Raw genomic sequence first — 21,938 nt, forward strand, 5'->3', positions numbered from 1 at the left:
CTTAACCACTATTTAGAACCCTCACTCTGTGTTATTACTCTAGGTTTGTTTCATATGTTAAATGGGAATACAACCAAGTAGTTTAAAAAATTCCTTTCTAATATTACACTTTCTACTTTAACACACAAGCTCTAAAACTGCTCAGAGCGAATTAAAACAAATACAAACAGAGAAGTGAAGAAAAATTAGAACAGAAAGATATAAACTAATTTTTAAAACTCCATTAGGAAAGCAGTTCAGGAAAAGCCAGAGGGTCCTCACGTTAGCTGACAGTGATAAGAGGAATGGAGTATATCGAGGACAAGACATTATATAGTAGAAGTCAGAGAGTCAGCTTGAGGGGTAGGAAACTCATTTCTTCTCCAACAAGTGTGCGGTGATTATAAAATATAAGCATGCTTATTTTTCCAATAAGTTCTTATTAGCACTATAATGCTTCACATGAATCCCAGGTCACTAAATTATCCCATCTCTTCCTTCATTGTTCAATAGCTCAAATCTTTCCCATTTTCTTCTTGTGTGGTTTTAAGTCAATATTCATGACAGCTGCAAAATGACCTTTAGCTAAGATGAGAAGACGTTGTCACTGATGCGTGAATGCACATGTATCCATGTACACAGGTACACACTTATCACTTTGGCATGTATTTATAGCAGCCTGGATTTTAATTAAGAGTGAAGAACTCTTGAGAGAGTGGGTCACAATCTGCTTGTCACAGCAATTTATTGACCTGATTGTCAGCATACCAGGTATTAGCCATAAGTACCAAGAAGGCAGAACTTGATCCCTCCTATTGTCTGTGCTGAATTGTCAATGGGATACAATATAAACATCATTTTCAGCTGCCTCCTAGGGTGAAATTACATGACACAAAAACCACCAAGATCTGGGTCACTGCAGTGGATTGACCCTGGCCAGACACCAGATGTCTACCAAAGTCACTGTCACTCCCCTCCTCAGCTGGACAGGGGAGAGAAAATATGACAAAAGGCTCATGGGTCGAGGTGAGGGCAGGGAGATCACTCAGCAATCACCCTCACGGGCAGAATAGACTCTACTTGGGGAAAAAAATAATATAATTTATTACCAGTCAATCAAAGCAGGGTAATGAGAAATAAAACCAAATCTTGAAAACACCTTCCCCTCACCCCTCGCTTCATCCTGGGCTCAGCTTTACTCCCAAATTCTCTACCTCCCCCAAACAACGCAGGGGGACAGGCAATGGGGGTTGGGGTCAGTTCATCACACACTGTCTCTGCCGCTTCTTCCTCCTCAGAGGGAGGACTTCTCCCACTCTTCCCCTGCTCCAGCATGGAGTCCCTCCCATGGGAGAGAGTCCTCCATGAACTTCTGCAATGTGAGTCCTTCCCACGGGCTGCAGTTCTTCACGAACTGCTCCAGTGTGTGTCCCTTCCATGGGGTGCAGCCCCTCAGGAGCAGGCTGCTCCAGTGTGGGTTCCCCACGGGGTCACAAGTCCTGCCAGCAAACCTGCTCCAGCCTGGGCTCCTCTCTCCATGGGGCCACAGGTCCTGCCAGGAGCCTGCTCCAGTGCGGGCTTCCAAAAGGGTCACAGTCACCTCCTTTGGGCACCCACCTGCTCTAGCATAAGGTCCTCCACGGGATGCAGATGGATATCTTCTCCACTGTATGCCTCCATGGGCTGCAGGTGAATATCTGCTCTACTGTGGACCTCCGTGGGCTGCAGGGGGACAGCCTGACTCACCACAGCCTTTGCCAGAGGCTGCAGAGCCTGGAGCACCTCCTGCCTCCTTCTGCACTGACCTGGGTGTCTGCAGGGCTGTTACCCTCACATAGATTCACTTCTCTCTTTGGTTGCAATTGCTGTTCATGGTTGGGTTTTTTTTTTTCCTTTCTTAAATGGTTATCATAGGAGGCCTTCCACCATTGCTGATGGGCTTGGCCACGGCCAGCAGCAGTTCCATCTTGGAGCCTGTTGGTATTGGATCTACTAGGCATAGGGGAAGCTTCTGGCAGCTTCTCACAGATGCCAACCCTGTAGCCCCCCACTACCAAAACCTTTCCATGCAAATCCAATACAGTCACAAAGACCCACCACTGACTCAGTAACCCTTGAAAATTATCAGCACAGAATGGACTGCTGATCAACCTGTGCCACCTGGTAGTGTCATTGCCTGAACACATTTATTTTCCAAAAAGGATAAAGGTTAAAGGAGTATCTGATGAAACTGGTTCTCATCAGAAGCATGTACCTTCCTCCAGATCATTGAACGTGATAAATGAGAGCATGCCAAATAACAGAAAGAGCAAGTTTGAATATATCCTTCAGTTTTATTTCTGTAATGGAGTAACCAATGTGCAATTTTAAACAAGTACTTTCCCACTTACTTTGCTGGAATAATAGGACTAGTAATAGAAGTCTTATTGAGATTAAGAATAAGGCTTTCAAAATGATTTAGAAGACATTAAGTTCAGTGCTCCTGGGAAAGGGAGCATCTCTTTCTACAAAACAGCAGTTTTCACAATGTCCCTTTCCCCACCAAGCTGCAGTGATAAGTTCAGGGACTAGGGGCATCGACTGTCAGATCAGGGGAGACAGATCTCTCTCTGCTCTTCACTGGTGGTGGATTTTGAGGAGACAGGTTACAATTCTGGTTGCATGTATGTCCTGACACAGGCATTGCAACACAATCTATGAGGAAGACTAAGAGGTTTCAAGAAAAGCTTACCTGAACCTTCCACGGTGACTTGTGGAAACCAAAGTTTCTTAGGAAAGTATCGCTTTTTGCCAACTTCTAGTTTCATAGGAAAATAATGAAAAAGCAACACTGAAGCTATCAAAATAAGAGTCTCACATTTGGTTTCAAATCTTTTTTCCTTTCCAAGTTGTTACAGATTAATTATAGCAAAAAATGTAACTTTAAACTTAAACCAATTTGAAACTACCACAAAACCTTTTTTTATCTAATGGAAATACATTTTTTGCTGATGAATTATTTTTTAAGTTATCATTCCAGTTTCAGATGGAAGAGAGCCTTCTCTGGCAGTATCAAGGACTAAGAGCAACAGTATTCTTCCACATTCAGTTTTCCAGGGGAAGGATGGAAAGTTTGTTTATTTGAGTGTAGATTTGAATGTAAGGCTTCCATGGATCTCCCCTTTAGATCTAGTGATCTGCCATGTAGCACAACTTCAGTTGCCATTCCAGGACACTCATCAATGTCCTGGACTTCACCAATGATGGAAAAAGTAAATGTGCTCTACTGAAACATTGATGCTGCTCACAGATGTACGGGAAGTAAAACTAGACTCATTTACAGCCTTTCCTTCCAGCTGTGAATTCAGCTGTTACAAAGAGAGCTCTTGATTATTCTTGACATATTTTAGTTTTCATGCGACTTACAAAGCCTTTCTAAAAAGTCCCTTTAACAAAAATAACATCTTAATGTAATTAATGGCAGTTTGATGCAGTCATCTAAAAGTGATGGTGTTAAAATATCTGCAAGCCATTATCACATCTGAAGGAATATCACACTATAAATTAGAATAAGATTAATATTATAGTAAAATCATTTAAATAACAGGTTCAATGACTGGTATTTTCTTCCACCTCAATCCAGAACCCCATAAAAACTGTATGTTCTTTAGTATGTAATGAATTTTTACTGCATTAAAACACTTTCTAATCAACTTGGGCTGCATGATTTATCTGCTTGATATGATTCCCAGTGCTTTAATACAGAGCAGTCCTCTAAAATAACCTGAAACAATGCAAGCTTCCTTCTTATTTTTTATTTAGGAAATTGATTCCTATTTTTTCCCCTCCTCATTCCTCACTTACCTGCATTCACAATGTAGAAAAGTTTACTTACTTAAGGCCTGAAAAAGTAGTTGGAAAGGCATTTCATTGCCTTTACTTGAGACTATTCTAAAGTAATAGTAGTCATACTTGCACAGAAGTATTTGCATTAACGTTCAGTCTAGGGTACCTTGATTAAAACAATTTTGAAAGGACAACTTGCCTTACCCACTGATAATAACTCAATCTGGAACTGCCTTGGTTGAATAATTTCTGAAAGTTTGTAGCTCTTTGGATTAAAATGAAGTCCTTGGGATATACTGGACAAGGAAGGCCAATAGCTATAAGCATTAGAAATAAACATTTGAAAACTGTCATCATGATTTTGGGTTTTTTTTCTTTTCAGGTTAAATGAATATCTCCAACAGGAAAGAGTAGAAGATTGATTTGAACAAATGTTGAGCTTCACCATCCCTTTTTCCCTTTTGCACAAGTTGTTCAACATGATGGAATACAATACAGCTGCTCCAGAGCGAAGGCATTCTGTTCTGCGTAAAGGTCCCCTCAGAGGGGAGCGTGCTTTCTTGTGGCTGCAGCCATTTCTTCTGTAGTATTGATGTTCTCCAGGTGACTCATGTGTGAAGCTCCATGTGTCTATGTTAGATATGTCCCTTCCATATGTCTATTGCAGAGAATGAGTGTACTGGAAGCACTTGGCAGGCAGTAAGAGAGATATATATTTAGAACAGCAGGGGACTTCCCCTGGGACGGGGTCCCAGCAAAACTCTGGAAGTGCAGTAGAGACCAGGAGAGTCTGCAGATGGGATTAGCTTTCAGGGAAAGGAAGACAAGGCATGGTGCTTAGCTTTTCTTACATCTACATGCCATACTGAGAGTGATTAAGAGGAAACCGCTGACCTTCTACATATATCCTCTTCTGCTCTTCATTTTCCCTAGAGAATAGACAGCTAATTACTACAAATGACTGGGGAATAGAGCTATGAAAGGCTTTTAGTACTTACATCTTGCCTAAGTCCAAAGTTGTGATCCTTTAAACCTGTCTCATCTGGTGCTGAAAGCCTGGAAGCATATATGCATATTTAGTGCAGCATCCATATGAACACAAGCTAGATTTAGGTATTCCAAGTAGAAATAACATTTTCAAGCCTTGAAAGCCCAGATCCTGCACTTTTGGCCCATGCTTACATCCTCCTGGCACTCACAAGCTAGATACCCCTCTATCTGTGCCAGTGAAGGGGCCCAGTCTGCCAGATATCCATACACCAGGTCACTCGGATCATCACAATGCAGCACAGTGACAGTCAAGTGGAAGGGCCAGAGTGCAGGAACTGAGTTCTCCTGACCTAGCCTGTGTCCTCCCCCTCTAAAACTGTCTAGCCACTAGATCATACACCTGCTATAGCTTGCCAAACAAGGAAGAATTTCAACAGACATATCTCCTTTCATGTCCAAAGCACATCTCAGATTGCAAAACACCCTGTAGCTTTATGTTTAGGACACTCTGGTTGGAGGGAAGAAAAAAACAAGCACCAAAACCAACACCAAAATCATCAAATGAAGCAAAAAACCCCCAAACCCAATACCCTGAATAACCTGAATGCCCTTAAACCAACAACTTGAATACCTTTATTCTTATTGCCTTGGAGAAACAGATTAAGCCTTGATAATCCAACTGAGTTCTTATGGCAAATCTTGGCACTTTCTTGGGGAGAAGGGAGGAGTAGAGGGGTGCATTCAATGCAAAACTACCAGGTGGGGACTTGTTGCCAAGATGTAGGTGCCTACATCCACAGTATGTTGGGATTTAAGACTTATTTCTGTATTTCTGAGTGGCGATATAAATGTCTTATTGTTCAGTGTGGTAGTTCCTGATTATCTTCCTGTGATACCCCTCATTTTTCCACTCTTCTGCTTTATGGAGTAGTACACCCCGTTGTGGTGGTCAGGCATGTAAAAAGCAAGGTAGCAGAGCACACTGCCCTCAGGCACTCCCATTTTCTCATGTTTTTCACTGTTGGTATTTTCACAAGAGGGGAAGTGAGGTGGAGACATAAGCTCCATTCACCCATGACCTTGGATGCAATTTGATTGAAGGTTATCTAACCAAACATAATCTCTTCTGAACACAGACTCACAAAGCATTAGCTTGCTGTGATTGTTCAAATAGATGAGGAAAAGATAGAAAGGGAATTTTCCGAATCTAAACAAAGTTAGGAAAAAGACCAACAGAAAGGTTATCTTTCTTGTGGAGGTTCAAAAAATAATTCATCTTTAAAATGACTACATAAAAATAGAATACTTGGTTTCAAATTCAATGCATCTGGCCAGGTACTTTTGAAGGCTTTCTATGGCTTTGTGTGCCTGTAGCCGAAGAAACCATCGTGGCAGACTACAAAAGGGGGAGAAGGCACTATATGGTGGCATCGGCTAAATTTTTCATGGATAACGTTACCTGCTGTCTACCTTGAGACATCCAATCCTTTTAAACAAAAAAGCCCAGGAGTAACTTTTCATATTGAATACAAGGCAGCTCTTCCCCTCGAGAAAACCTTTGCCAAAATCTTTCTGAGCCCAATTTCCATCCTTTACCAAGTGTTGGCAGTGCACTTGCCAGCACCAAGACAGGCACCGGCATGTGCTGGAACAGAACCTACTCAGACATGTACGTGCCCGAACAGCAGAGATTTCACTGGCTATCCCCTACCTGGCAGAAGTAGGCAACCCAAGTTAAGTGTGAAAAGTGACACACAGCAGACAGTTATAAGGTACTTTACAAGGTATTGTCCGTATTTTCCTGTTTTCCAATATATAAGTAGAATATTCTTATCTTTTTAGACACATCTTGATAACAAAGAATCTGCTCTATTCTTTTTTCATACCATGTAATACCCTTAAACAAACCTCTTCTGTATGCACACAGATCAGTCTACGAGAAAAGTTTTCTTTAAGATCTCCACCAGCCAAGAAGCATGAGGGACACCACAGACTGAATAAATAACATAAACCCCAGGAAAAAAAGACTAAACATGGGAGAATTTATTATCTTGATTCCCAAGCTTCAGATAATTTATTTGGTGCAAACACCCACCCCACCACCCATCTGCCTGAAATTTCAGGAAGACCATGTTTGTTCCATATTTCCAGGACAGCCCCCCTGAACTGGCAAAGGGGGTTTCACAAATTTCCTTGGCCAAAGGTGTCTCATCTGCTGTGTCACAAGGCACTTGTCCCCTGGGAAACTGAAAAAATCAATCCACATTTTATTCCTTAAGCAAGATTTACGCAATGCATACCTAGTTCCACCTAACATACTTTGGTGACAGGGAAGAGAAGGGCATCACAATAAAGTTAAATAAAAAAGACATTCAGACATCTCCAAGTACAGTATTCTTTGACAAGCTTTTCTGACTAATATGCAGCTGAATTAATTCACACATGGATTCATCCACTTAATAAGGCAAGCAGCTATACGTGCACTTTCATTGGGGATTATTGAAGGGCACATTGTCATTGATAATAATTACAGCGTAACAAGGCAAGTGAGAAGCTCACAGTCATTCAGAGTGAAAAATGCCATCCCTAGATCAAGAAGTAGGGGTAACTTTTCTAGTTACACTGTAGGTCAGCCCTTGGTGTAACTTAAAAACCATGTCCCCACTGGGAGCTGCACGGCAGAGCTGGTCCACATTTGGTTTTTAGTGTTGTCATGAAAAGCTTTCTGCAGAGTGCCCAACCCTAAGCACTTCTTGTGCATGTTGTTTCCACGCCACCATGAGCTGTGGGACCTGAGCCACACATCCCATTACTGGTGGGGAAGATGGCCACGGGCAGAGCCTCCCCAGTCATGGCACAAACAGAGGGAGGATGGCTCCTCACCTGGCATGAGTGTGCAAGTCCTTGCATGCATGGAAGTGTATGCACTGCCATAACCCTGCCGCTCTGGATGCGAGGATCCTTTGGCGCTTTGACTAGGGATATGAGGAGATCTTTGGCTTTCCTCAGAAAATAAACCTTTTTCCCTGACCCCCACTTCCATGCAGTATTGTAATCCTGATAAAACACTCCCCTGTGGATGGACACTAGCCACTGAATTAGCAGTGAATTATAAAACGTATCACTCAGATCAAAAGCACTGATGTAATTTTGTCAACTTACCTTTTTACATATGCAATTTGATCCAGTCTTCCTTGGAATAATCTCTTTCCAGAAGTTTCCCTCCTTTTCTACTGTTTAGCATGGAGGATGAATGAGTCTGATGTCTAGAAGAGCACATCCTCCCTCTCCTTCTGCTGTTTCCCTGGGAGAAGGATAGAAATCCGAGTAACCCTGTCACCCTAAGGTCATGCAGGCAATGGTCTTAGCCAACAGAGGTCTAAGAGTAGCCACTTTATATAGAAAACTCAGTGGTTTTGTCTGCACTGCCTCTTAGCGCTGTTCTGGAGGGGACCCAGCTGCTGGACCCCCCGCATAGCCTGGGAGAGCAGCAGTGTCGCAGGCTGGCCCTGCAGCGTTTGGTCACGTTGGTGGGCACGGCAAGCCCTGCTTGGGATGCTCTGAGCTGTGAGGCCTTTCTCCATGTCCCCACAAGGAAAGAGATGCACAGGAGGCTGCTTCAGGTATGTGCTGCTTATCAGGGATGAAGTCTCTCCGAGATGCCTGATTCCAAGCAATAGGCTTGGTGTTTCCTGCGTGTAAAACCAGAAAGAGTAACAGAGCCATACCTGGCAGGAAAATCAGATGGTGATGGTCAGAGGTTTGTAAGCAAATTTGAGGCTGCAATTTGCTGCACCATCCCTGAGGTCAGAGATCATTTTCCTCCCAAAGCACACAGTACTGATTGCTCCTCATCCCCTCCAAATTCCAGAAGCTTGAGTAAGTCCTTTGCATTGGTTACTAAAATAAGTAATTGACAGTTTCTGGAAAGGGAAGGGGAGAGGGCTTTCGGAAAACACATTCTTCTGAAAGCAGAAGCTAGGCAAATTGAACTTGAAATTGAAGTGCAATTAATCATCAGTGAGGCATTGCAACAGCTTAGCTAGAGATGTGGCAGATTCCGTGTCATTTGAAATTTCCCCCCTGTATTTCAAATCTCTCTGGAAGGAAAAATTTAGCGAAACCAAGTCAAGATTTTTCATGCAGGAGTTGTTGAGTAAACAATATGGCTTATACTGATAAATGACCACATAATTTATTTTGTAGCTTTAAAAATTATTCTCTTTCTAAAAACAATACATAATATCCCACAAATATTTACTTTGCAAATCAGAGGAGCATGTTAGTAAGCGGATATTTCTCCATCAGGGCTGAGTATGATGTGTGCATATTGTCGGTCAGCTCAGAATTGCAGCCACAAATGTGTAAAGGACCCCAGACACTCATGCACTCTTGCTTCCTTTGTTAGCTTGAACCAAACATGTGGTTTGCAACCTTTTTTTTGATCTGCAGACCCCTAAATACTTTGCATTAAGCTTCTCTGTAGTATACTGCAGATTGCTCAGAAACTTTCCTCTTCCTCATTACCATATCTGTATGCTGTAGAAATAGTCATGGGAATGAATTTATGGATCTGAGAGTCCTACAAACCACTAACTAAATTACCTTTTCCTGATCCCATGACTATTCTGAGTTCATGCCCTGTTATCCTTCTGCTACTCTTCAAAGACTAAAGCCTTCAATAGGCATCCCCATTTGCCTGCATAATACAAAATTCATCCAAATCCTGTTGGAGTCTTCAAAGCCCCAAAGTTTTGTTCACATAGCAGGGAATGGTTTGTACAGAGAAAAAAGTAATAATGTTCCAGTAAGCCTAAAGAAAGTAATCAGTTAATTTTATTCTGGTTGGAGGAAAAAATCATTCTGCTTACCTCTGTGTCACATTTCCTATGTCTCGTTCCCTAACTCTATGAAAAGACCTAGTGGGTATTGAGGGTATTTTATTGTTACGTTGTCTGTCTGCCTGATGTAAACAAAAATATGTCTACTAATGACTTTTTTGGCTTAGTATAACTCCTAACAAGACAGTGATGCTCCCCTGCTGTCTTCTACCGTATGCCTGGTTATTTATATCTGTGTAGGTGGTTGATATTTAAGGTGGCCAAGATGCAGTAAAAGCATAAAGCAATTAAAATAAATGTATCATGTCTCTCTCCCAGGTTTTTCCAGGGAGCCAATACTTAATGAGGCTTAACATTATCTGACAGCCCTTCAACTTTCCTCTAATTAACTTGCAGCAATTTGAATAAATCCTCTGAACACAGTGGGACTGTCTGTGAATGCAGTGCTTTGCATGCCACTTCAGAAGACGTTGACCTCCTTGGTGTGACTGTGAGGCCGGGGCTTTTAGTTTCTTTCTCCTTTAATTGCTCTTTCCCTTGGGAGCTGCATTGATACATTTCCCTAAATAGAAATTTCACTGTACTTTTATGAGAAGGCTCAACAGTGTATTGTATATGCTCCAGAATTCAAAATATTAATGTGTATCTTAATAAGCAGGATTCCTTGTGTTTACCTGCTACAAGTCATGTTCTCCCTTCCAAACAGTGGTCAAAATAATGGAGGCCATCTTCAAACCCCTGCTGAAGTCTCTGGGATCCTTTTCTTTCCCCAATGTGTGTCATTCTCCCCTCCAAATAGAGCTGAATAAAACCCTTTGGATGATAATTTGAAAGATGTCTAACAGGAGAATATTCATTCCTACTATCAAAGGTGACATTATTGACCAAAAAGCCTAATGTCATATTTTGAAATCCCACTTTAGTTCATCCAGATCTAACATCTTGTCCCTGTCATGAAGGGTAGGTGTGAAGCAAGTTATGATCCCTTTCCTCCCTTCACTCCTCATCTTCTGTCATAGACTAGCTCATATATCCAAAGAGATAAAGCTGAAAGATTTAAATCCCCTCAGATGGAAGAGATCACGCTTATCATCAGATATGGCTGCAAGGGTGTGTTGTGTTGGACAAACCGGAAGATTCTTTATCCCTGCTTCACCATATCCTACATGTAAAAACCTTCCTCATGGCAGAAGGATCATTTAGAGGAGAGTACACCCAGTCAGTGTTCCCTGCAGAGAAATAATTTTTCTTCTTTGTAGTGGGTACTTCCCTTGGAATTTTGCATGTGGTATAGAGGTCAAAAAAGAAAATATAGTGAAGATGGACTGATTCTCAGCAGATGCAGAGGGCTACTGATTCTCACTAGTGACAGTTGTGCTTATCTTTGCTAATTACTTACATTTTAAGGTCAAGAATAATTGTGTACATACCTGAGAAGGTGTGGGTGCCCAAGACGCTACATACTCTCCCAGCATGTGTCACTTGCTGTCATAGACAGGTGAGGCTGACTGTAAAAGTGTTTGCTTAATGACTTGTTAACTATCAGTTATCAGTCTTAATTCTTTTCAATATAGTCCAAAAGCTACCCTCAAGGTTAGCTTTAATATGACAGAAAAGGAGAAGGAGCCATGTTGCTAGGTCTTGCATAGTTGCCTGAAATCCCCTTTGACAACACATTTACCATAGCAACGGTGCTTTATTAGTGTTTTGTCAATTTGTGACCACTAATTTACGGCATAGTTCTGTAGCTTGTTGTGTTTATACTGGAAAAAACCCTTCACAGACATTTTCAGGTTCTTTCCGTGGTTGTTCCAGTCTCTTATTAGGACACTGGTTAACAAGCCAAGCTTATACAGCTCAGCTTTTGCTTGTACAATTCATCCTACCTTGTCAGCTTGATTTGGTGCTGGGAAACTCATATTCTTGAGCAAACAGTTGCTCTTCTTAAGACTTACAACCTTCTGTATCATGAATATAAAGTGTTGATCTTCAGCTCTTCTTTTGGGTTCTTAGAGTATACCCTTCCAGGGAAATATTACTTCATTTGTCATTCAACAGCTGAAGTCACCTTTAGTCTTCCCATTCAATACATTGGCAAGCTTCAGTCATTACTTTTTTTCTAGAAATTGCTTTTGCCACACAGTAGGCCCCTTTTTCTTGCTCCCTTTTTTTATTTTTGGAAATGGACAACTTTGCCAGAGTACCCTTTGATGTAGGTTATACTTTTCCCTACAGCTTCACAGATAACAATTCATGTGCAGGGTGAGAGAGCTCAGAAAGGGCAGAGAAGCAGAACCCGGACTAACAAAGTGAAATCCTGGGAAAGGAAACAGGCTTGATATGAAGTTTTCCTAATGTGGAGGTCTATTGACTCACAGAATAGTCTGCAAAGAAGCAGGAAAGCCCTGGTAAATGACACATTTTAAACTATTTAGGAGTAGAGCTTATGGGGACATTTTCTGATGAAAGGTGAAATGTGAACCACTGGAAGGCAGGATTTCTCACAAAAGAGCATCACCTAAGTTTGGTAAGTTGGAGTTTCTACTCAGACATTGGTGGAAAAGGTGTACTATCAACCTCCTAATGGTCAACAGTTTTATGAGTAGGGTGCTTATCTGCACTGTGATTCCACCTTCCACAAATACAAGATATTGAAACAAACAAGGCCAGGAGGAGAGAAGACACTGAAAAACTTGGACCTCAGGCTCAGGAAATCAGTGGAGAGCCTGATGGTAAGTCCTGGTCTGCATCAGGCAGACCAAACAGAACAACAGAATGGAAGGGACCTCTGGAGGTGATCTGGTTCAACCTGTCTGCTCAAGCAAGCCACTTAGACATGGTTGTCCAGGACCATGTCCAGATGGCTTTTGAATATCTTCAAGGGCAGAGACTTCACAGCCTCCCTGAGAAGCCTGTGCCAGTCTCCGTGACCCACACAACAGAAGTATTAAAATTTGTATTTTTGATATTGCTTTTCCAGCTTGTCATGGCTTTTCTAATGTCCCAGTAGAAAGGTTTCTTGTAGAAACACTTTTCACCTAGCTTCCATTTTGAGAAAAGTACTTGGAAGGTACAAAAAAGTAATTTACTGCAGTTCTCCTTGTTTTCAGAATGGCAAGGACAATTATGTCCACAGCAGTGGGATACGGGTGCTTCCTCCAAGAGCACCAAACTGCCATTGGTGCACGTGTAGAGCCTGGGGATAAAAAGATAGGCTGAGGGATCAGGAAGGGCAAACTCTCCTTGAACGAGCACCTCTGCAACATATTCCAGAGTAACCCTGTTTTCCCAGTAGTCTTTGGCCTCAGATACTCCTCCCTGGATTTTGAGGGCTTTGTCTTGTTCTCGGATGGTAAACTGGATTGTGGAGGCTAAATATTAGATCAAATGAGTTGTCATGATACAGGATCCCATGAAACAGTTGCAGGGAGCAGAGGATTCTTGCCCTCCTATAGGCATGCTCAGACAGAGTAACTAATAACCTGTCACCCATGCCCAGTTGCATTCTGTGTGGAAAACTAGTAACGTAACAGAAATTTATGCTTACCTGAAGACATTTACAACCAACAGCTTGTATAACATTTGATATGAGTACATCAGCAGCAAGACAGCAAGACTGAAGAGGTTGGGGTAACATCCCATAGCCATCTACAGCAAAAGCCTTTGTATTATTTTCACAATCCACATACCTGCTGCTCTTTCAGGGATGAACCCTGGAGTCATAAAATCTTTGAGTGCAGAACCCCAAAGACAAGCTTCCTGGCAGAACCATCAAACACATTTGCATTCATATTCCAAATCTGAATCGCAAAACAGAGAGAAGATGCTGAGGTGGTTGCCCTGCAGGAAGCCCTAAAATAGGAGCAGAGGGCACCATTCAGAAGAGGGAATGTTGCCATTAGTACTAAACTTCCAGTTGTTTTGTCCTGCATGCATCATGGGACCATGAGGTAAAAGAAAATGAACACTGAGAAGAACACACTGTTATTACGAAACAATTCTGACTGTATGTATTTTTTTAACTTATAACCTTCTGTTTCCTACCTGGCAATGAGATGTTTGACCTTGAAGTCTCAGTGTATTAACTCTTGCTTTTTGTTCTTTTTTTTTTTTTTTTTTTTTTTTTTAATATTATGCCTCTTCATTGCCTTAGTGGCAGAGCAAATTATGGACCAAGTGAGAAACATGTAATGGTCTGTTTTCACAAAAGCAGAGAAACCAAAAAGAGTAATGTCTGCAGGCAGTCCACAGAAGTCTACAACACAAGTATGTAAAGTGTTTCCTGATAAATTGCAAAGGGATCCTTTGAGGACTGCTATTAACAAGTGCAAATTTTGGAGAGAAATGCCCTTCTGCCTTTCCCTTAGTGGGGATTATCTAATGCATGTCCCACAGGAAGAGAAAGAAAAGAGGTCATCCTACCTTTTTGAACAACCCCCATGCATAACACTTGTCTAACCAAGAGATCACATCTCCAAAGGGTCTTACTTCAGCAGAGGAACTAATGTGACTCACAATCTTGGTGATGATTTCTTCAAGAGTCTCTTGCATGAATGGACATCTTATACAATCACAGTCCTTTTCTTACAAGAGATGTCCTTCAGAGAAGGTATTACCTAATAAGGTCTTCACCCCACAGAACGACTCAGATCTCAAACTGCTTGCAGAGCCTAAACTTCCCAACAATTAGAACATCATCCTATTGTCAGGGACAAGAAGGAATGGCAGCAAGAAAATGTGGACACAGGGCTGCTAAGACAATCAATATATTTTATGTTCTACCTCCTCAGTCACTAAAGAATCTCCCCATGCAATTTCAAGTAATATCACAGACAGTAATGTGGGGGAGGAAGGGCATATCTATCTATCCTTTTTTTTTTTTTCCAGATTATAGTTTTCTGCTTTTTGAAGATAGGTGCAATGTCAGCAATTCTCCAGTTAAATGACTCGATAAAGTCCTTGACAGAAGTCTTGCAACTTCACATGGTGAGCCTTTCAGTCTATTAAGGTAAGGTGGTCTGTCCCCTTGCCTTGAGGACGCTAATCTCTCAGAGTATTGAGTCAATGCAGAGGTGGCAATTTTTATTTCTATGTTTTTGTTCTGTTAGCTTTTTCATCTAGCCCCAGTTTTCTTCGTTGTCACCCAAGGATAAAAATAAAAGGAAAGCTATGGAAAAGTTTGCAGGCTTCTGCATTAAACTCTTTCAAAGCCTACCTGCTTGGGGAGTCTTCATGTATAAGAGCCTTACTGGGTTTACAGACCATCTCTTGCGCCTTCCTGACAGCTCAGCAAGGTGACGGAATGGTACAGAAACCCAAGTAATGCTTTTGAAGGTTTAGAAAAAGAATTAGCCTGTGCAACAACTATCAAAACATTATTGTGAATGACTTAAATGTTAACTACCAGATGAAATAGCATCTGAGAGCTAAACTGGACTCAATTTGAACCAAGAAGTCTGTTTCATAGTTAAGGTTTATGGAAGCTGTATTGCTAGAGGACTTTACAGAACTACCATAGCCTGTTTGCTATGGTATATAGCATTATACAATATATAGCATATAGCTATATACAATATATACATATAGCAAAATACAGTTGATTGAAGTAGTAGAAATCATGAGGATTTTAAGAATATCCACTGTCTGTAGATTTGTCGGTGATTATCAAGTGATATGTTACAGTCTGGATTTTAGAAACTAGGAACTGTTATGCTCAAAAGTTTTTTTAAATGATTTGTTGTTAGTATAACTGAAATGGTAACAGTAAAATCCATATTAGTCCAGACTTAGTTACTACAGGTAAAGAAAGAATAACAATACAATCAGAGCTGATAAACAAACACTTCTTATTTTCCATCACTTCTGAGGAATTATGCTGACCCTTTCCCTACTCCTCTGGGCCCCAGCATAGGTGGTTTCATGCTGCTGGCGGTGATGGGGTCGTTATAGCAAGTCATCAGCATTTAAAAGCTTTTGCTGGAAAGAACACGATGTTCACGAGGATGGTTTCATCTCCCTCACTCCAGAATCCAGCTGGGGGCATTATAATCTTTGCTAACATGTTTTACACCTTTACTTTTTACCCACAGACACCCAGTCAATCTGAAAAATCATTATTACAACTAAACCAAGTAAAACAAAGCTTCAAGCAGGCCACAAAATAGTCATAGAGAGCAAGCCTGAGAAGCTGCAGTCCTGAGAACTTGCAAACTCAGCAAAAACCTCCTGGCCTATCACTAGGAGCAGCAATACCGTATTACATGCCATAATATCAATATAAGCATGTTTTTCAAATGAAAACTTCAGTGATGAACAGTTTGCCTCTGCTGGCTGCTATGTGGGCTCTGCTTTTCACTGGAAGCCTTTCTTAAGCAGATAGAAAACTTTCCTTAAAATCTGTTGCCTTGCACAGCACATTTGCAGTTCCCTGTCCTGCAAAATGTTATTCTGTACTGCTTTTAATGCTAGATAAAAACTAACTGGGAAGAGGTCAAATGGCTTTGCCTGCTCTGGGAAGAGTTTGCAAATCCCTACAAACAAAAAAATAACAGCAGCATTCACTTCAGTTTCTGTGAAACTGCCCTTCACAGCCAGAAACAGAGGTCAGGCTTACATTTACAAATCTACTTCCAATTAGTGCAGGTGTGAAATGAAGGTGACATGCAGGTAATTGAATGCTACTGTTGTGATTGTATGGAGAAGTGTAAGCAAACTGTGGACGGTGGACCAAGCTCCTTCCCCTCTGGAAGCTACCTGTGCTTTCAGAATAAATCACAGAATCAGAGAATAATTGGAGGCTGGAGGGCACCTCTGGAGATCATCTAGCCTAACCCCACACTCAGGGCAGGGTCAGCTAAAGCAGGTTGCTCAGGACTATATCCACTCAGGTTTTGAATGTTTCCAGGGATGGAGACTGCACAGCTTCCCTGGGCAACATGTACCAGTGCTCAGACACAGAATAATTTTTTTTTTCTTTATGTTTAAGTGGAACCTTCTGTGGTTTGGTTTGTGCTCACTGCCTCTTGTCCTCTTACTAGGCACCACTGAAAAAAGCCTGGCTCTGTCTTCTTTACTTACCCCCATCAGGTATTTATAGACATAGATAAGATCCTCCCCCCCAGCTCTCTCAGCCTCTCCTTGTATGAGAGCTGTTCCAGTCCCTTAATCACCTCTGTGGTCCTGTGCTGGACTCACTGTAGCAGTGCTGTGGAGCCCAGAGCTGAGCCCAGAACTCCAGCTGTGTCTCACCAGTGCTGAGCAGAGGGGAAGGATCACCTTCCCTGACCCGCTGGCAACGCTCTGCCTAATGCTCCCAGGAGGCTGTTGGCTGCCTTTGCTGTAAGGACACATTGCTGGCTGATGTTTAACTTGGTGTTACAGGATCTCCTGAGTCTTTTCCTGCAAGAGTTTTGTGTCACTTGTAAACAAGCTGAGGGTGCACTTTGTCCTGTTGTCCAGGTCATTGGCCCCAGTATCAATCCCTGCTATATGCTATTAGCCACTAATCTTGTTATAAAAGGCTATCCGTTTGGGTAAGCAAAACATTCCCTTCATAAATCCATGCTGACTACACCAAATCGTCTTCTTACTCTTCACGTGTCGGTCTGCAGAGAGCTGCTAGCAGCCAGAAACTAAAGGCTAGAAATAAGGGCTTCATTAACCTCATCTCAACTTTCAGGTGATGAAAAATTTCCTTTCAGTTGCTTTTCCTAAACACCGGTGCCCATGGTGTGCTGGCTGTCTGAGAAGGAGCAGCAAGCACCATTCCATTCTGCTGGCTCCCAAGCACGGTACAACAGAAACCCACTTTTTTAAAATGAGGACAGGACTTGTGAGGTAGGAGAGTGGGAATGACTGCAGAAAGAGATCAGATGGGGAAAGCTAAATCATAGAATTCTTGGAAGAAAATCAGGGCTGGGGTTCAGAACATGGGGGGACCAGAGTAAGGTGGAAAACCTAGGAAGAAAAAGATTAAATCTGTATGGAGATGGAAGATGAATATAGGAAAGGTGTGGGTGAGCAGGTGGGAGATTACTAACTGAGGAAGAACCAGGGATGAGTTTGGTGATGGGGTCAAAGAAAGAAGGGCTTCAGGACATGCTGGACCACCAGGGAGGAGCCCCTGAGCCACATCAACACTGAAAATGTGGTATGGCCTGAAACAGAGGTCAAACTAATGAAGGCTGCTGGGATTATTGGTTTGCATTTCGCGACTGGTTTGCATTTCTCCAGTCACTGCCAATTGCAAGGGGAAAGGAAAATCAAAGGGAGAAGCAAGGGAGGAGGGAAGAGAAGGAAGAAAGGGAAGAGAAAGGTGGCAGAAGAAGACACAGAGCTGGGAGCAGAGCTTACCATGTCCTGCTATCAGAAATGTTCTCTCCTTGTCCTTCTGGTCCTCTGGATTTTAGAGATGTTGTTAGTCCTGTCAGATGTATTTCTCATGGTACCTGGAAGCTACAGTTCCTGGTGGAAGGATGAGGTCCTGGTGCAGGGAGTTGTAGGCTGTTCTAGAGATGTAGGTCTTGCTTTGCCCTTATCAACTGCTCTGTACATACTGCCAAGCAAGATACATAAACATGGCATTTTAAAAGAAGCAATCATGATGCTTACATTCTCTGTATGTCTAGCTTGATGAACAATAACTTCCTCACAGTTGCAACTGAAATGAAAACCAGCTGCATATTAAGTATTTACAGCGCTACATAATACTAACAGCTGAGGGGAAGAAAAAAAAAAAGATGCCAGATACCTCAAGTGGGCATCCAAAATTAGGAATCTTGCTGTGACTTTGCTTCCTGATTGTACAGTGGGGACTCCTTGCTGAGAAATTGTAACAATGGATTGACTAATGCTTGCGTAGAAGACAGTCATGGCAGTGATCAGCTGCAGAGAAAAGCACTGGAGGATGGTAATAACCTTATCACCAGGGCATGGTTTGAATAGCCTACAATGAATGAGTCAGGGTGCCAACATGCTGAGCAATGAGAAGGAACCACATTATTCCACACGCATCTGCAGTGATGATGCAGGGTCTAGAGGAAGGACAGTTATCATACAGTTAAAGACCATAGCAGGATTCATAGATCCACAGAAATTTAACTGAGGCTGAAGGGGCAGCATCACTCCTAGCATTGCTCAGCTTTTCAGTGATTCATCCTGAAGCTTTAGTCCTTGTGATTGTAATTAGTTGGTATGGGTTAGTAAAATATGCACTAAAAAGTAGAAAAATGGAGAAATAATTTTAAATTGTTTCTTTTGCTTCATGCCTGTTAAAAAAAATATAGACTTCAAGAGAGGAATAGGGGTTGTCAAACATCAGTGCTGCCTTTCCCAGTAGTGTTCAAGTTAAGTCCAGTAAGCTTCCCACCACTAACATCCAAAGCTACATCTTCTAAAGCTCGGTCCTCTCCTGAAGGCCAGCCCTAAGGGTGACAGAGTCCCGGTGCCCACACGGCTGTGCAGGTTAACCTGGCTGCTTGCCACAGCCTCTGATGGAGAAAGGCAGGAGGACATCAGCACGCCTGTTTAAAGTCCCACAGTCCCTCCCTTTCCTTATCCTTGGCCCATCTCTTGTCAGCCTTGTTATTTTGGCATCTGAAATATCCTAAGGGTGTGCACACTCCATCCCTGACTTCTGCAAGAGATGGAAGCATGCAGTATGCACATGCCATCCCTCTCCCCCGTTACATTTTGAAGCCATCATGTTTAACGTATCATGATAACAGCTGGCCAGGCAAAGAAGCAAAACTATAGCTGCATCTCTAACGTCTCTATTATAGAACAAAATTCCCAGAAACACAAACTCAAAATCTCTTACCATACTGTTACACTGTTAGAAAAGCAGCGTTCCTCAGAGGGGTTGGTTTGGGAGTTAGCGCAGGCCAGGAGGGACCAGTCCGGATTGCTGATGCAGTCACTTTGTTTTGGAGAGGTTAATGGTAGGGGCCTGGCAGTTTTCTTTGCTATTGGCCTCAGAAGCAGCAAACAGCCGCAGCATATGTATTAGCACAGCTGTAGCTTATCTGTGTCCGCTCAGAGAACAAGGCTGCTGCCTAGCCATTAGTAAACACCAGAGAATCCACATAGGAGAAGTTAGTGCCTATTCTCTAGAGGGCTGACAAGAAACCCTAGCTGGAGTCTGACCTGTGAGATCCTTGGCCTAAGGATCTGTGGGCTAAAAACAAGAAAGCTTGTTCTCTGTGTTCATATAATATTCCCTCCTAAACCAATTCACCATCCATGCAGAAAAACAGCTTTAAATCACATTCTTTTTATCGTATTACTGTGGGTTACCTCAGCAATGTGCTTGCGTGACCAGGCTCCACAGTTTCAGCTCTGGAGGTACACGCTTCACAGCATTCTCTGTGGTCAAGAAAAAGTGGTGCTAGTGGAAATAGTCATGCCAAGTGAACTTTGCATCTGAGGCCTTAGCACCTAAGGATTTAAACATCACAGTCAGTGTCCTGAACTGCACCTGGAGATCAGGTGAAGTCAACCCTGTCTCAAAAGTAATGTCGCTATGTTCTCCCAGTGTCCACTTTTTGCTGAACAATTGGGCAATTTGATTTTATAGCAGCTGTAGCTTGATCTCTCCCCAAACAGCTGACAGTACTGCACAGGACATTAATCCAAACTCCAATCTTGAAGTCAAGATATCTCAGGTAAAAATTTGTGTTGTGGAGAAATAGCTAAAGCATTTGTACAGAGCAAAAATGACCAGCAAAGCCTCCAAGGTTTCCCTTTATAAACACAGGGCAGAATGAGGGAAGGGTAGGAGGATGCATTATATTGTGCTTATTAGCCTGGTGACATTCTTTGTTCTACACAAAGCTGTAGGATAAATGAGCTTTTCTTTCTTTTTTTATTTTTTGTCATGTTTTCATTTCTTTTCTCTGGGAGAAGCATCACATCCAATGCTTCATGAAACAAACCAGCCAAATTATTCTGATTCATTTAATGACCATTTGGCACCCTTTCCTTGCTCACCCACCTACCAGATAAATAAGCTTATTAAACCTTTGGACTCTTTAGATAGGTAAGGACTGTGAACAACATCCGATGATTCTCAGCCACACTGAGAATAACATCTACAATCTGACCATCTGATTGTGCTGTTTCAGATGTGCACGGAGCTTCGTTCTGCCCCTTTGGTGGGTGAGATTCAGGTAAATACTAACTCCGGTTCATACCCCACTTCCCCCTTAAGTGAAAGACACCCACTCACAGTGGTCTGAAGGAAGCAAAAGCACTCTCCAATCTGGTTCCTGATGTTGGCAATGGGTGCAGAGGAAATCAGGTTGTGCTGTGGCACCTGGATGCTGTTCAGCTTCAGTAAAGCCAAATCAAATATGGACTTCTTTTTCTCAAATATGAAACACTTACCAGAGGGAATCCTTAATTCCAGTTTCATCATGCACTGCAGTTGCATATGGATGAAATGCTGCCCTTAAGTGCAAATACGTGAACCTATATCCTCAGGTCATCCACACATCAGAGAAAGAGGTCCCCTGCAGTCATGGAATCTGGCTATAAGACATCCAGGAACTACTGGTGCAATGAAGAGTACACTTACACACCTTATACTTTGGAGTAGCAGGGATTTGGGGATTTCTTTACAACTAATTCCTGAGATGTGTTTGAAAATTTAACAGGATTGCGTAAAGTAGTGAACATGCCCCTACACTAAGGGCTGGCCACCTGTGAGTCCACAGGACCTCTCATTCACACTCTGGCACAAGCAAAATTTGTGTACTACGGCATCTAGATAGCTTTGAGGATCTTGATATCAAGGGAGGTTGTGTGACTTTGTCATTTGGAACATGAAAAAAGTTACCAAACTTACAGGAGTCTTTTTTTTTTTTTTTTTTTTTTTGGGGGGGGGGGGGGGGGGAAGGGGGATGTTGACCTGGATTTGGATTCAAAAGTGCCTTTGAGGCAATGTATAATGCTCAGCATTTTATTTTATTTTTTTTAATCTGCCTTTTGAACTCTTTCAAAAGTGCTTTCCAAATCCCTCAGCAATGTTCACATTCGTGTCTTATACTTGTGACACTAAAAATACTAATGGTAACGGCCACCCTTTCATGAGGCTAAGGGAACAGAAGTGCCTCTTAAGTAACTACAAAATGCTGCAAACAAAGAGCTGCAAGTTTTCCCTCAATGAATATTTCTTTGGAGATTCAGCAGCTGATATTTTACTGAACTTGTTCTGCCTGTGGGCAATCATAATAGCTCTCAAAAAAGTAATCCACACCAAAGCTTTGAGCTATAAAGCAGAAAGTTGCAGGAAATTAGGTTTATTTT

General features: G+C 42.1%; 2 long non-coding RNA genes across 4 annotated transcripts; one reads left to right on the forward strand and one right to left on the reverse strand.

Moving 5' to 3' along the window:
* Positions 1-1,026: 1,026 nt before the first annotated feature.
* LOC114010611 (uncharacterized) lies at positions 1,027-20,667 on the reverse strand. Of its 3 annotated transcripts, XR_003552126.2 has the most exons (5): positions 19,453-20,667; positions 17,988-18,189; positions 13,325-13,487; positions 7,957-8,098; positions 6,823-7,040 (listed from the first exon to the last, which is right to left on the reverse strand). It is a non-coding gene; the product is annotated as an uncharacterized LOC114010611 (long non-coding RNA). The 3 variants fall into 3 exon arrangements; XR_003552127.2 differs by lacking the exons at positions 6,823-7,040; positions 13,325-13,487 and adding an exon at positions 1,027-4,860; XR_003552124.2 differs by lacking the exon at positions 13,325-13,487.
* LOC129784302 (uncharacterized) lies at positions 16,807-21,476 on the forward strand. The gene is made up of 2 exons (XR_008746840.1): positions 16,807-17,313; positions 20,667-21,476. It is a non-coding gene; the product is annotated as an uncharacterized LOC129784302 (long non-coding RNA).
* The last annotated feature ends 462 nt before the right edge of the window (positions 21,477-21,938 follow it).

The sequence above is a fragment of the Falco peregrinus genome, chromosome 4, assembly GCF_023634155.1.
Source record: "Falco peregrinus isolate bFalPer1 chromosome 4, bFalPer1.pri, whole genome shotgun sequence".
NCBI classification, from domain to species: domain Eukaryota; kingdom Metazoa; phylum Chordata; class Aves; order Falconiformes; family Falconidae; genus Falco; species Falco peregrinus.